The sequence below is a fragment of the Labrus bergylta genome, chromosome 2 (assembly GCF_963930695.1).
Source record: "Labrus bergylta chromosome 2, fLabBer1.1, whole genome shotgun sequence".
Classification (NCBI taxonomy): domain Eukaryota; kingdom Metazoa; phylum Chordata; class Actinopteri; order Labriformes; family Labridae; genus Labrus; species Labrus bergylta.
Window position 1 is genome coordinate 25,790,606 of NC_089196.1, and position 15,312 is coordinate 25,805,917.

At 39.4% G+C, this 15,312-nt stretch overlaps 1 protein-coding gene across 1 annotated transcript in view; it reads left to right on the forward strand.

Moving 5' to 3' along the window:
* Positions 1-603: 603 nt before the first annotated feature.
* pde4d (phosphodiesterase 4D, cAMP-specific) overlaps positions 604-15,312 on the forward strand; it is a 205,623-nt gene continuing 190,914 nt past the window's right edge. Inside the window, exon 1 of the mRNA XM_065950136.1 lies at positions 604-734. The gene's annotated coding sequence lies outside the window, so the exon portion shown is untranslated. The remainder of the gene's footprint in view (positions 735-15,312) is intronic.

Sequence of the window (15,312 nt, forward strand, 5' to 3'; positions counted from 1 at the left end):
TAACTGTAACAGCATATTTTCCTAAATGTTGAACAATTCCTGTTACACCACTGATGTGCACTTTATAAAAGCAGGATCAAAGAGGACACATCAGCACTGATTAAGACTCAAATAAAGAAGCAAAATGCCGATTTAACTGTTGGCTTATAGAAAAAAAGGTCAGAATGACACAGAATGAGTCAGGGGACTTTACTGTGAAGGATGGTTAATGTATTTTTGCCGTCCATTATTTGATGACACAACAATTTCCAGAGTTTTTGTTTCCGTGTCTGTGTGATTACTCTTTCCAAATGGAAATGTTTCCACAGCTGCTCTCATTTCCTCATACTGTAAATACTGCTGCAGTCCTCCCACTCTGTCATAGTCCTCTCCTTTGTATTCTCTTTAATAAACCCCTTTCAATTCTTTTCCTCTCCTCTGGAGTTTGTCCACACAGCCATGGGAACTTTCGGCAGGAGGAGGCGGGGGGGGGGGGGGGGGGGGGGGGGAGGCTGGAGCAGGAGAACCACATGATTGGCCAAGAGGTAAGAGCCTCCCTGACGTGATTGGCTGTGAGGCCCGGAGCTGCGCGCAGAGTTCCCTCCTTATTCCAGAGAGCATCAGTGAGCAGCCGAGTGGGACATGCTGGGTTAGAGATGCACACCAGATACTTTTGTTTGTTTTGGTTTCTGTGATTGGGACTCTCAGAAGACCCTGTGCGGTAGCCAGGAGGAACTCTCATTAAAAGACATAAAGTAAGTTTTTAAATTATTAACCCTTTTTCTCCTTCCTGTCACTCTTCATAGTGATAACAGTAGGAAAGTTTCTCTTCTTGCTGTGCACTTACTATATGAGCAAAAGCAACGTATTAATGATTATAATGACATTAGCAGAGAATAAGAATCACTGATGAGGAAAACACAAACACAAACATCATAAATATTCTACACCACAAGTAATGTGAGAAGTTGAGCACATGCATGAGTGAGTGAGTGCTCATGTGCAGTGTGTCTGTGTGTGTGTTTATGTATGCACATGCACAAGAAGAAAGAGAGTTGACACTTACATGCGTCTTTAAAGGATGCAGCCATGTGTGTGAGGGGAAGGAAAGGTGCACTGCGACTTCACAGTGACCAACCTCATCAGCAAACTTGTCACTGCAATGCTCTGCGTTGACGGAGGAGCTCAAGGACTCCCCTTCCAAAAAATCTCCGGGTGTGACTTTCAGGCTGCAGGGTGGTGGTGGAAGTAGCGGTATAGTCGGCTATAAATAGGCCTGCTCCGAATTGTACTGCAGTCACACATAAAGTCAGAGGGAACCAGAAATGACATAGTCATTGTATATGAGTCAGGGGCACTTTGATCCTCTAGGCTGTTACAATGTCTCTTTGGCAGGAAGTATTATTTTAGCTGCAGGGTAAACACAGATGAATTAGAGTATAACCTAATACCAACCCCTTGCTCTACCTTTGGGATCATTCCAGAAACAGCTTTAACAAGGGGAAGAAAGAGAGTGAGAGAGAAGCAAACAGAGACGGACAATGGATGTAGGTAGAAGATGAGAGCCTGAGTCTGTCAGTTTGTGTGTTCTTCTGTCTGGATGTATTGAACGTGTTGATGTGAGGGTGCGAGAGATGTTCGCATGTGTCATAGTTGTCCTTGTTAAACTGACACATGTGGCAGATCAATACTCAGCGACTATTTGCTGTGAGGGTGTTGCCACTTCTGCTGCTCAGTCAAAGAACAACTCCCTTGATTTCCTTTGACGTGCTTATCAAAATACTGGTCAAAGCGGCTTGATATAATGTAAACAAAGTCACATAAAAGATAAGACTTTTACGGATGTTGCAGTCCAAACAATGACTAAAACAGGTCGTGCAATGACGTTTATGCACTTGTATGAACAGAGGAAGACTCAATTAAAAAAAGTGACATCATATCATTACACACAAATTAGACCCAGGAGGATTTAGAGTCGATCCAGCTGACCAGCAAACAAACCTGTGGACTTGTTTACATTTCAGCCTTTTTCAGTGGTGGAGACCTTGACTCACATGGCTTTGTCATGAAGATTGTTTTTAAAGCAGCTTGCAACGATGTGACATCAACAAAACCCCAAACAAGTTGCCTCCTTCTGTCCTTTGTTGCTTCAAAGCATTGGAGTTAGTTTTAATATCTACCTGCCCGTCAGCCAGAGCTCCTTTATTGCAGTGTCGAACACAGGGAGCCTTGTGTTGTACCTGACCTCTACTATGCAAATGTATTCTGTCAGACTGCCAGCCAGCCGATGCGCTCAACCTCCTCATGGATGAATAAGTGAGATAAAAGCAGCACAGTAAGTCTATTGTTTCACCTGTGCATCACCTGAGCGCTGGGATAGAGTCACAGGGTTAGACTCTGACCTGTACGATGGAGATCTAAGCACTCTCCTCCTGTGTTCTAGCGATATAAAAAAGCCTATTAAAACACAAAATAAAGGAGAATAAAGATGTAGAGAACTTGTTAAATGTTGATGTCCCATTAGGATGCTAGTCGGCACCAGATGGTTAAACTAATGATTAATGATTTGTAGGCCAATGATGCTGCACAAAATTATATCTGAAGACTGAATTGCCTGAAATGGTGAGCAAATAAAAAAAACATTATGTTAATAAAGTAGTTAAAGCTTTGGTGTGTTATTAATAAAATATTTGGTCAATTCAGGCTGGCTAGAGAGGTGCATGTAAAGATATTTCATTACCGTCAGATAGAGACAAGGTGGGTGTCTAGTTGGAATTACTATTTGTTAAAACTATATATTAATATCTTTTTTAATGAAGGCCAATGACGCTGCTTAAATGTTGTGTCTAAGCTAGTGCTGCCACCTGCCACTATCAAGGACTGAAGCCCCGGTTAGGCTTGCCCCACCCACTCTACTGCCCAGATGTAAATAAGCACAGTAAACCGATGGCATCTTTTAGGAGCAGCGTAGTTTGCAGTATTTTAATCTACAAAAATAGATATAAAGTTATATGTAGGCAGGGTCAGGTTATGCAAGCTCATTGACTGGAGCTATGCGTACCCACATTTAGAACAGTCATGTGGACGTTAACTTTCAAGGAGGACTGAAAGCTACTGGAGCTAGTATTGCTAACGTTAGCCACACTCTGCAAACCCCTTTGACATCATGCACCCACAGGTGCTCAGTCTAATAAGATAACACAGTTCATCATGTCACTGACTGACTGACTGCAGAAGAGATATCGTGTTTTCTTAACTTAAGGCTAGTTGACTAGGCAGAGATTCATTTACTGTTCAATGGACAGAAATTAGTCACAAGGAACATTCTTAGTGCTTATGTCCTGACAACCAAATAATTGCATGTGCGAATTTTGTTGAATCACCAAAACTTTTCTGCAATTTGAACAACCAACCAAATACTTAAAATTCTTTATCAATTCATCCCAGTTGAAAACAGTAAGCCATCCACCAGATGCCTTGCATTGAGGCTATCAGCCAATCGGAGGCTTCGTCCCTAACTTTCCAGCAGCAATGTCCTCAAGGGTCATTCTCCTGTGAGATTACAATCCCACCAGTCTCTAGTCCGTCCTTGAATACTAGTACAGCAGATAAAATAATGTATATAATAGTGTAAATGTATTAAATGACATACTGAATGCATTCTCCTTTGTGCACAGTGCAATTTTTGCAATTTTTACTCATTATATATATAAACTTGTGTTGAAATTTGACAAAAAAAATAAACTGCTTTGAAATCAGGCGCTTTAGACTGCAACAACTAGAGAAAAAGGTCTATTTTCTGAATGAGAGTATCTGTTTGCCGGAGTGAGTGAATGGGAGCACAGAGTAATGAGCTTGGCTCGATGTACCCTGTGTACTGTACAGGGACAGAAAGCGTCTGCACTACTGCTCATGTCTTCTGAAGGAGGATCTCTGAAACTGTTTGTGTCGCCTCGTGTTGTGTGTGTCCAAATCGTCCTATTGCTTCACTGCAGATGATCAGCAAGACACAAACCAAAAGTGACAATAGCACTCGAGTGTTTTTGTGGGCTGTTTATGTATTCAGATGGCTCTGTTAGCAGAGCAGCCATGAGTGATGAAGTGAGGGATGAAGCTATTATGAGTACCCAGAGATGAAGGGGTCAAGCATTAGGCAACAGTCGATGACCACAGTGTTTGGTGCCAACAAAGTCAAATGTCACAGGTTTCCCTGAGCCATAATTGGCATTTTATGAGTGGGAGTTAATGGAAAATGGTATCATTTGCTTCCCAAAGCATATTCATTACTGTTATAAAGCCAGTGTTTGTTATTCTCTTTGTTGTTTTTCCTGGCATTCAAGACTCTGAAAAAGTCTTTTGGAGCTCTTTCGTAGACAGATTTCAATATGCATACATACACACAGACATACAAACATAAACACATAAGCAAGTGACGCCAAAGGCATCCAAGTATCTTTTTATTGGAAACTCTGTTCCCATAACACAAAGCTGGAGAGTTTACACAGGGCTTTTAGTGGCCCATTTGTGGGACTTGTTCCTGTATTTAACCTCCAATACATTCACTTGGCTGCTGGTGGATTGATTGTAAAAGTCCGCTCCTTTAAAATAGAAGCTTTAGAGGTATTTACACCACTAATGTTTAAATCTGATTTTAACTTTGAAGTGACAGGTAACAGGATTTAGGTATCTTTATGGTTAGGTAAAAGATGTTCCTTGCCTCCAGATGTTTGCAAAAAAGAAAACGTCATAAAAGCTGATGAATGTGCTGTTAGATATTCAATCTGAAAACAAGTGTGACTTTTGAACTTTTACTGGAGTATTTTCCGTCTACACGCCCTTAAATGGCAGCACCACAGGCCTGTCCAATGACACATAATGACTTATGCAGACATGTCCAAAACATTATAGAGGAAAGATACGAGGAGATACATTTATCCCCCCTTTCCTCCCCCTCTATGTCTGTATTTCTCTCTCTCTCTCTCTCTCTGCAGTAGAGCACAGCTGGATAGTATCAAGGGAACCATAACACAAGGTTTTACTATTAAGCCACACTGTTACGCTCAGCAGTGATGCAAATTTAGCCTTTAATTGATGTCACTTAGACTAACGTTAGCAGGGAGCAACGAAACAGATGACGACAACTTGAGGCTCTCTGCCTCTGCTGCCGCATCTGTGTGTGATAACTTTGTTACGTTAGGCAGGAAGAATGACCTCCAAGGGAACTGAAAGAGGACATGAGGATGAAGAGGAGAAAAACAGCTGCAGCCTCAAACTTTACTTGTACTTCCCTTTCGCCATTGTTACACTGGACGTCCTGTCATTGTGCTTTCTTAGCTCTTTTTAAATGAAAAGTAACAGCATAGACTACATTCGCAGGCACACAGCTGATGATTGGGATCAGCCTTGGCCTGGATCTTGAAGGAGAAGGGTGTGGGGGGGCCTTTATAATGTCTCCAGAGAGGGATGGTATGCGGTGGTCATCTTTTGGTCATCTCTCGCACGGCACATCCTGGTTTTTCATTTAACAAAATATGAAATACTTTGTTTGCCTGTGCAGCGGGAAACTTTCCGTAAACAAAAGTTGACATTTTCTATGTTTGGACTGGGTCAGGGTAATGTTGCTCTTAGAGTCATTAGATTAAAGAGCAGAAAAGCTTTGTGCTTCTGCAGGCTAGTGCAATGTTTTCTCTTAAATCAAAACCTTGTTCATTTTTTATAGACGCTCTCACTGCCACCCTCCAATAAACACGCTTACACAAGCTGTTGAACACAAGCACTATCAGAACAAGACAATAGAACGTCATGAAGAATCATCACTTTGAACAGTTTTTAGAGTTGATCAGGACAATCAAATAAGTGCACTCCGTATTTAAGGACTCTTCCAGCAGCAAGCACATCATCTCTGACAGAGACAAACAGCTGGATTGAGTAGCACTGGAACATATCAACTTGTCTTTTGCTGAGAAGCGATTGCATTGCTTGGAGCAAGCACACTCCAAAGAATAATCAGAGTGGAGTAGGTTTGACAGCTAGTGTTTGTGCAAGGACTGGATGAATAAACAGAAGGGGTGGTATATGGATTACACGATGTGATTTTTTTTTTTTTTTCCTGCAACAGAGCCAGAAAGAATTTGCTTGAGCTTAGTCTTGGTATTTGCATTGAGCCTTAAACTGAATGAGATCCTCCTCGTTTCTTGTCAGTAAGGACAGTTCACCATGTTGGCTATGAAACCAGGGCATTTAGTCAAGTGTCCTATTTTATTTATAAAAGGTCATAACCCCGTTAAGAACGGAACATAACAACAGGAAACTGTTTATGGGATCAAGCCAGCCAAAACCAGGCTACCTTTACTTACAAAGATATACTGTCATGTTAAACAATATTCTCTTTAAAACACAAATACAACACAATTACTATTGTTTTTAAATTAACCATACAACACTGAAAATCTGGCCTGAAGGGAGTTCAGTCTTGTTGCATCAGGGCAGGTTTGGATTGAAAGAATTAAACCTTTTATTGCTCCGAGGGGATCTTGTCTTGCACTGAGAGCATGATAACATTAATGACAAAAGACATCAACAACCATACAGGACAGCACATAATGACATGAAACAAAATCAATCAAATACATCACTAAAGCTCAATAAAGTGTGATCAAGAGTGCCAAGTTCAAACTGCATTTATCAGAGATTATTAAGCTCCTGAATGCTCTGTGGTACAAAGGATGTGGTGCCTCTTTATGTCCTTCTGTACCTGCGCCCCTGAAGTCAAGAGTACATACTCAGACCAAAGGGGGCACTGTGGGTCTGCTATGATCTTCTCTTTTACTATATTGAGTGTGTACAGATCTGTCAGGTTAGAAATTCTACATTTGTTTCCCAGTTATTTTTCTACCTAGTTTAAGAAGTTGTTCTTATTTTGTATGGACAATGTTAAAAAGAAATCTCAGTTTCCTTAAGAAACAAAGACGCTGTTGAGCCTTTGCAAATCGTGCATTGGTGGTAGCATTCCATGTCAGGTTGTCGTCTTTATAATCGTGCCCAGATACTCATTACTCCTCTACTATTTCAATGGCTGTGTCATTCATAATTACAAGGGAGAGAGATGAATGTCTTGAATGAATTTCCTTTGTTTTCTTTGTGTTAAAGTCAATGAATGATCAAGGAACCAGTTGTAAAAGGAATTTATCTCAGCTCTGTAACTGGTCTCATTACCACTTTAAAGCTGTATCAGAGCAACATGATTTGCTAATTTAATGAATGCACAATTATTCTGATGACTAATACAGACATTGGTGTTCAATGTGAACGCTAAAGGTGAAAGGACGCAACCTTGTGGCACTCAAGTGCAAGTGCTGATAAATGATGACTGTCGTCCATGAACGTTTGCCTCTGAGTAAGTTATATACACCTGATGAGGGTGTGGTTTACTCCCATAACACCCAGCTTCACAGCCATATTTGGAAGAAGATCATATGTACCTGTTCTAATGGGGCGGCAGCTAGCTCATTCTGTAGGGACTTAGGTTCAAGTCCTGTTGCAGCACAGTATTTGGAAGTTGGTCTGGTATCTGGAGAAGTGACAGGTCACTTCACGAGCACTGCTGAGGTGCACTTGAGCAAGGCACTGGACCCCCAAACAGCTCTGGCGCACTCCCTGCATAGCAGGCTGCAGCAGCCCCACTCTGACATCTCTCACTAATGCATGTCCACAGGTCCTGTTTGTGCATGTGTGTATTTCTGTCATGATTTGGTTTTTTTTGTTTTGTTTTTTAGTGTTTCTTCATGTTTGAGTGTGTTTTGTTCATTCTTGAGTTCTGTGTGTCTTCAGTGTTTCATGTATGTATTTTGTAGTTGTCCTCAGTGTTTCTTGTCTTGTGTTCATTCCTTCCTCTGTGTGTTTCTCTCCATTGTGATTGCCCTCATCGTCTTCACCTGTGTCATTAGTCTCACCTGTGTTTGATTAGCCCTGTATCTATTTAGTCTCTGGTTTTCTTCGATCTGTGTCAGTTTACTTGTGGCTCCTTGTTTTCTCTGGATTGGATTTCTGAAGTGAGTTTTTGTTTAATTAAATATTTTTTTGTTAATTCTGCATCTGGGTCCTCCTCTTAGTTTTCTCGATCTGTGACAATTTCAGGTCTGTGGGTGTGAGAAGCAGGCCTCTCAATAACAGAGTGTAAAACCTGAATTTCCCTCAGATGAAAAAAGTATGTAAAAAAAACAAAACAAAACAAAAAAATCCCCTGTAAGTGCCTTTAACCCGTATGTATATGCTCAAGAAGAACAGACTTTTATGTGCTGGCCACATTTACATAACCATGACTAACTACCACGCTTGAAGGCAGCTAGGGTGAAAAGCCTGCTGTTATTGATTGGACATGATGTGAATCATTTAAATATTGGGATACACTTTCAGGCAATGCTTCCATAGAGGCATTCATACTGTTGCACATGGTTTACACTGGAAGAGACTCAAAAAAGTTATTTCAAGAATTAAAGGTAGGGTTGGTATCTTTAGATATTGTACACTATTTCTATTTGTTAAAACGGTCTTCACATGCGTAATCAAGAAAATCATGAGCTCTGAAAAAGGATCAAGAAAGAGTTGTCATTTCTCGCTGCTGTAATGAGACCCCGATCTATCATTGCAAGGAGGTTCGGATGGAAAGTACCAATCAAATGCCTCCCTGCTCCCTGTGTACTCTTGCCGTGAACCAGCCTGCTTTCATAGCACTTCACGGTTGTCGGAGGTATTCCACATCTATCGGAGGATAGCAGAGAGCGCTCAGCTTAACCCAAGAAAAGTTTAGATAAAGCCAGAAGACAAACCAGAGTAAATATTCAAAAAGCCTTCCTTTTGAGGAGGAGACCTTGAGAGCAAAGTTCAAACCAAAGTTGCTTTCTTCATCCTCACACACCTAACCAATTACTGCATTGCAAGAACACTACGTCGTCTGTTTTGGAAAGTTCTTCTAAAGTGCACTCGCTTTAGGGCTTAGGCTTGGAAAAACACGGATTAATAGTCAAACTGATTTGAACTTAGCAATGAGTGAATGTCTTTGATGTGCCTGTAAATAATTATGTTGTCAGTAAAACCAGTTTGATGAGTCTTTTTATTGAACTTTAGAGGCTGGCATTTAGATCTATTGGCTGATCGTTTCTGCTTTTATAGAATATAGTTATAGTACTTGCATCTGCATACGTCTTAGTGCAGTACAGACTAGATTTTTTTTTAAACCCTGTGGGAAAGTGGAGCGTTGACCAAGAAACAACTTTTCAGATTTGAACCATGTACATTGTTTATGAGAAATAATAGATTGTTTGACGAAAAAGAAAAAACAATAATTGCTGATCAGACTGACCGATAAGCCATAATATTGGATCTGTAAAAGCAATAAAGCGGTTCTTACTAATGAACCAACAATAAAATATGTGACTCAAGAATGAACACTAATTGTAGGCCTGCTCCAAGAACAAGCAATAACACAGAAACAGTTGGCAAGCACTTCTATGATATGTCTCCAAACAAGCAATAATAGAGGATCCGACCCAAGGACAAGCAATAGCTATGGATCAGATGTGTACAAGCAAGTTAAGAGGTTTCCATTGACAACGAGATTGTGAGTAAGATTCACTTGGCAGTGACAGAGAATTTAGTCTCAAGAAGTCATAAGAGCATCCAATTCACAAAATAAAAAAGAGGGTCAGACTCATGGTTAAAAAAAAAATGTATTGAATCTCCGTTTCTCCAATTCTTAAAAACATTAAGCAACAATTCACCAATAAAATAATAAAAACAATACACTACTGGAAAACAGGATTAAATTATACTATTTTTTTATTTGTTTTAAATTACCAGACATCATCCCACATAGCAGGGACAGTTGGTTGGCCCAATCTGGTTAAATTACATTGAACAGTGATTTTTAAAAAATGTTTTTATTCTAAACATGTAATTTTTTAATTGCTTACTTTTTACATAGCCTACTTCTATTTGAGTAAGGATATTCACCTGATAGTGATAGTCTCCTCTGACCACAAAGGAGTCAGTCATAAGGCATTCAGGCATTTATTTGCTTGGTAATGGTTTTGTGGAAAAATGTGGTAGACTTGTTAAAGGGGAAACGTGGAGGGTGTAAAGTTATGTCATGTTCCACCAGTTGTAAGGGACAGGGTTGAGCCAAAAAGGCCGGGGCCAAATTTTCTTTTTGTGCTGGCGCTGCTGTGTAGGAACCCTGAATCTTTGGGAATAACATAACTGCTGTAGTATTAGTCAGCTCCTGCATATGAAGTAGATTTCTTGATTTAGATCAATTGTACTTATTCCACTTGACAGCGATGTTATTTAAAAAACTTAAGACATTAAGAGATTCTTGTGACTAGTTTGTAATTTTGTTTATTTTATCCGAGGGAAAATTTAGGTTAACACTCCTTTTTATATAGTGATGTCACACACAGGCCTGAGATACACATACACTAATACTATCCTAAAGACATTCATTTGTAGAGAGATAACAGAGTGAGGGGTCTGCACATGGACTGGCTCCCCGAGCAGATGGGGGTTCAGTCATTTGCTAAAGGGCACTTTGGCAGCACTCTGAAGTAACCTGCACCTCATCTGCAACCAGTCCCAACTCCATTCTTGTTTTGTACAGGGACTTGAACTGGTGAGACATACCAGACTCAGTTACTAACTACACATACATCCCGTTCTATTAAAGTCTTTAAGAGAACATTTGTTTCCAAATGTTAAGATACTATAAAGTTTTCTTTGTAAATGTAATTGATGAACCTAGGCACATTTTACCTGGCATAAATATGTTTTGAATGTGTAAGCCTAAGGCCAAATTTCATCTAATCTAAAACACTAACAATAGTTCACCATTGCTCACATATATTTGAGATATCAACTACATCCTCCTAATAATCCAATATGTTACTTATTCATACATGGATGTGAGATTGCACTGCACAGATACATGAAGTTTTCTGGTGGAAAAAACATGCAGCATGAGACCCTTGTGAAGAGTGAAGTTGTACATTGTTTTGGCTGTTTGCCCTTTTCCTGGCCTCATTGGTTTGCTGGTTCAAACTAGATAAACGCTCCCTGTTGTAAAATGTCACTCTCTATTTTGCTTTCTCACTCCTACTCTCTGTTCCTCTCACCACATAGTGGGTTGAAAAGCTTTCAGGAAAGTCAAAGGGTCTAATGCCATTTGACCATCTATGGATGTTTTCTCAGGGGCCTCAGGCAGACCTAGATTAATATATCTGATAACATGTTCATAAAGATGGGTTTCAACTTGGTTCTGTCTCGTAAATCAATCAGAAAAATAATCAAGTTCTATATATTAGAAAATAATTGTACTGCATATGATGTAATGGATATACTTGTTTACTGAATGCAAATAAATAACTTGCTTTGCTGCATAGGTCATGTGGAGTGTGGTTTTGACTTCAATGGACTTTTGTGAAATATAGTGCTATGCGGTATATCATCATCCATTTGCAGACATTTGTCAGGGTGAAATAAGGGTTGTCTCTAGATTAAAAAAAAATATATATACAAATATTCCATATAAGAAGTGAAGGAAATCATTAAATTATGATCAATCTGTTCTGCTTTTTTTTTCACTTCCACTATAGCTTTTTTACATCTCAGCCCTAATTAGTAACAATTGTGTTTCCTCAGGATGAACAATTTGTGTAAACATGTTTGGTGTTTGGCAGTGTGCTAGTAGACAAATGCCAGCATTTCTCTGTGGTTTGATGCGTCCAGTTGGCATATCTGGTCATAGCAGTAGCTCACTGGAGATGTATTTTTGGAAGTGGAAATGTTGGGTTTTTTTTCTCTAAAAATAAAATTACAGTTATCAGTATTTAATCAGCTTCCTATCGCTCTTCATATTATCCCAGGCCAAACTATGCTTCAGAGGCGTGGCCTTTATTCAGAAGCACAATAAAAACATAATTAGAAATCAGAAATGACTGACTATTTCCTTTTAGAAGTAGGCCTACCTTAAGATGATGCTTTGCTCACCTGAACCCATACAAAACCTGCTCACATGCAGGGTGGAACTCCTCCTGAATGCCTACCTATTATGCCTTTGTCTGATACAATATTTTAGGAAAGCTCCGCTATTTTGTTTTATTCGGCCCTATGCAGTATGCTCAACTGGTGGGTCGTGTTGGTGTTGTTCCTTCTCTTTGTTCTGTCATGTGTTTTGTACCATTTGAGGTCCGAACTGCACAGAAAGGGCAGAAACTTGGTTCAGGATTTTCATAAAAGAGGTGGTCGTGGGTCCTTAGACTATAAATTACATATGGAGTCGTTTTTTAGTGGAGGACAGGCTGAGAAATTGAGAACCACTGGCCTAGGCTACATTGACATAGAGGGACATTTGAATGGGATTTGAATATAATCTTCAGTCAAATGCAAATAGAACTTGAGCTGTATTCGTTGTTCAAATGCAGGGTTGAATGGGAGGCTATGCTTTTAACGCAGCTTTGTCATAAAGTGAGTGTCTTTTAAGGACTAACTAAATAAGATTATTATACCTTTACTAGGCCTACAATAGACACCTCTACAGTAATGATGGGAACAAATTTGTCTTTAAGTAGGCCTATTCACTGAGAGCAGAAGGCCTAGTGAAATGTAAACAGCACAACGATAAGACAAATTCATAGATGGTGATCAGAAAGATATCAGAGGCCAACCATAAACGCGGTAGAGTGACGAGAGGCAAAAATGAATTGCATTCTTAAATGCTAAACGTCCCTCAGCCAAGTAAGATATGACACAAAATAAGCCTACCACCATTCAGTGTATTACCTTTACTATTTTAATTAAGCCACACCTGTGACTGCATTCAGCATTAATGACGTTGCCGTGCTCTCATTGAAGCCAGCTCGAAGTTACAGGATTCATTCACCATAAACCAACTGGAAAATAGATGGGCTGACTGAGTGTGGCATTGTTTAGCCTATTTCTCCACTTTGCACTGCTTTCATCGCCCAGAGGACGAAGTTGACATGAGATATTCATTGAAATCCTGGTAAGCTGCAAACAAAACAACTCCTACCATGCTGAAGTAATAGAGCGGCTCGCATTAGGTTTTGAATTATAAATTTGTTGTATCATGAGACTAAAAACTGATTGACTTCCCAACATCATAGTCAGGAGTAAAATATTTAACAACATTATAAATTTGCTAGCCCAGAAGTAGTTGCCTCATAGCTACATTAGGCTATATGCATATCTTTTAAAAATAACTAAAATATATAATGAAAAGTGTCGCTTAGCTAAATAAAATACTCCTAAAAGTGTATTATTTTTCAAATGGAGTAGAATATTTAGTGGTATCACAGTATTTGATATAATAATTGCTGGATATACTGTAAATGCTAATTTCAAGACTTCCTAAACTATCAGTCAGCATTAAGAAGAGAGAAATAACAGAATACTGGAGTTATAAAAGCCACAACGCATTACTTTTGAATTAATTTGTATTTCTGTGTAAAAGTCTGAGTGCTCTACAATATTGTGTGTCCATTCACATGAACGATATTCTGCCTGTTTAAAATATTGTGGAAGGGAAAAGGTCAGACTCTCACAGCAGCTGGAGCTGTTGTGCCTGGGGAAAAGTCTGGTCTTTCCTGGGTTTAAAATGTTCCTATGTGCTTGGATGCAGCGTCAGGGGTTTTTCTGTGTAGCAAACCTCTGATATAAGGACTGTCTACTTCGAGCTTCACAATAAACCTCACAATAAAGGTTTATAATAGAATCTGATGACACTGCAGTGCAGTTATTATTTTGAAGTTTGTTCTACTACAGTGTATTTGACCTAGGCCTGCTCTTAATCATGTTTGTATCTCTCCTTTTCATCTGTGTTCAGTCTTGAATATTTCCCAAGCCTATGTAGGTTACAGATAGGCTATAAGAAGTACTGTGGGGGTACGAAGCATTAATTACACTGTTTGCAATTTGACATTAAGCTGTGTTGCTGTTTTGTCAGTCATCAGTGTCCATACAGAATCCCATCTGATGGCAGGGATGCAGACGGAGATTCAGATCACCACTGCGTGCCTGCTGCTTTCTGCTGTGCAGTACAAATAGATGTGACTCATTCGTAGCTCTGTAGGGCCTACTTCTGCCTTCGGTCAGTGATGTCATTAGGCTGTAGTGGGCCACGTGTATTCGACATTGGAAAGTAGACAAAGCCTTGTGTGTATAAGAGGATGGAAAAAGAGGCTCTCATTTCAGGCTTAAGAAGGACATGGTATTGCACCACAAACAATGCTTTTTTTAAAATCAGAGAACTACCAAACAACTTGTGGATGAAGAGTCTTTTGTTGTTTAGATTCACACACGTAGTTGCTGTAGATTTAAAGATGTCTACATAGTACTCTAGCTATTCTTTTCTCATTGTGGAAGACAGAAAGGTTATCTTCAGTGCAAACTTGGTGTGAGACATAGAGGCAACTACAGCTCTCTAGAGACCCCTAGTGGCATTTTAAGGCAGAAACACACATACATCTGCAGTATTTTTTAAAACAAAAGTAAGTATATAATGTGTGATGCATGTTTCTAAAGTTTTAGCACAGTGCATTAAACAGAATTCCACTGTTTGTGCAAACATACAAATGTCGGGCTAAGCTTCTACTGACTGCTGCTGACACTGTTTAGTCATTCACTGCAGACTTTTCATGGCCTTTTCTATTGGTCCACAGTGAGCTACAAAATGGTGCTGACAGAGAGACTTCCTGAATTATCAGTCAGCATTAAGAAGAGAGAAATAACAGAATACTGGAGTTATAAAGGCCACAGGCAAAGGTCTGTTTTCTCCTGTTAGTCTTTAAATGGGCTTTTAAACACACTACAGAAAGATTCTCTTGATAGACTACATTTTATTGCCATCAGTAATTAAATTACAGTAGAACTTAATTGTAAGTGCAATTAATTGGCTGATTGTTTTGTCTCATAGTACATCGGAGTGTCAACACAAAAGGCTGATATTGATCTTGTATTTCTGTAACCCATTGAGGTTCTTTTCTGGCCTTTAGGGGGCAGTAAAACGCACTGTTTGTAAGAATATGACCCTTTCACCTTGTGAAGTTGTTGGTGTGATGTATTAAGCAGATATGGCACCTTTCAGATATGGCCCAAAGATTCATTTGGAACATAAATTTTCCATTTCATCTGCATCTATTTGGCTGTTAAACCATTTATAATAAAGGTATAATCATATCAAAGAATAGGAGTCTGTAAAATGGTTATACTTGAGAACTTAAGAATGATCTCTGATAACACTAAAACAGAACATTTTTCTTAAAT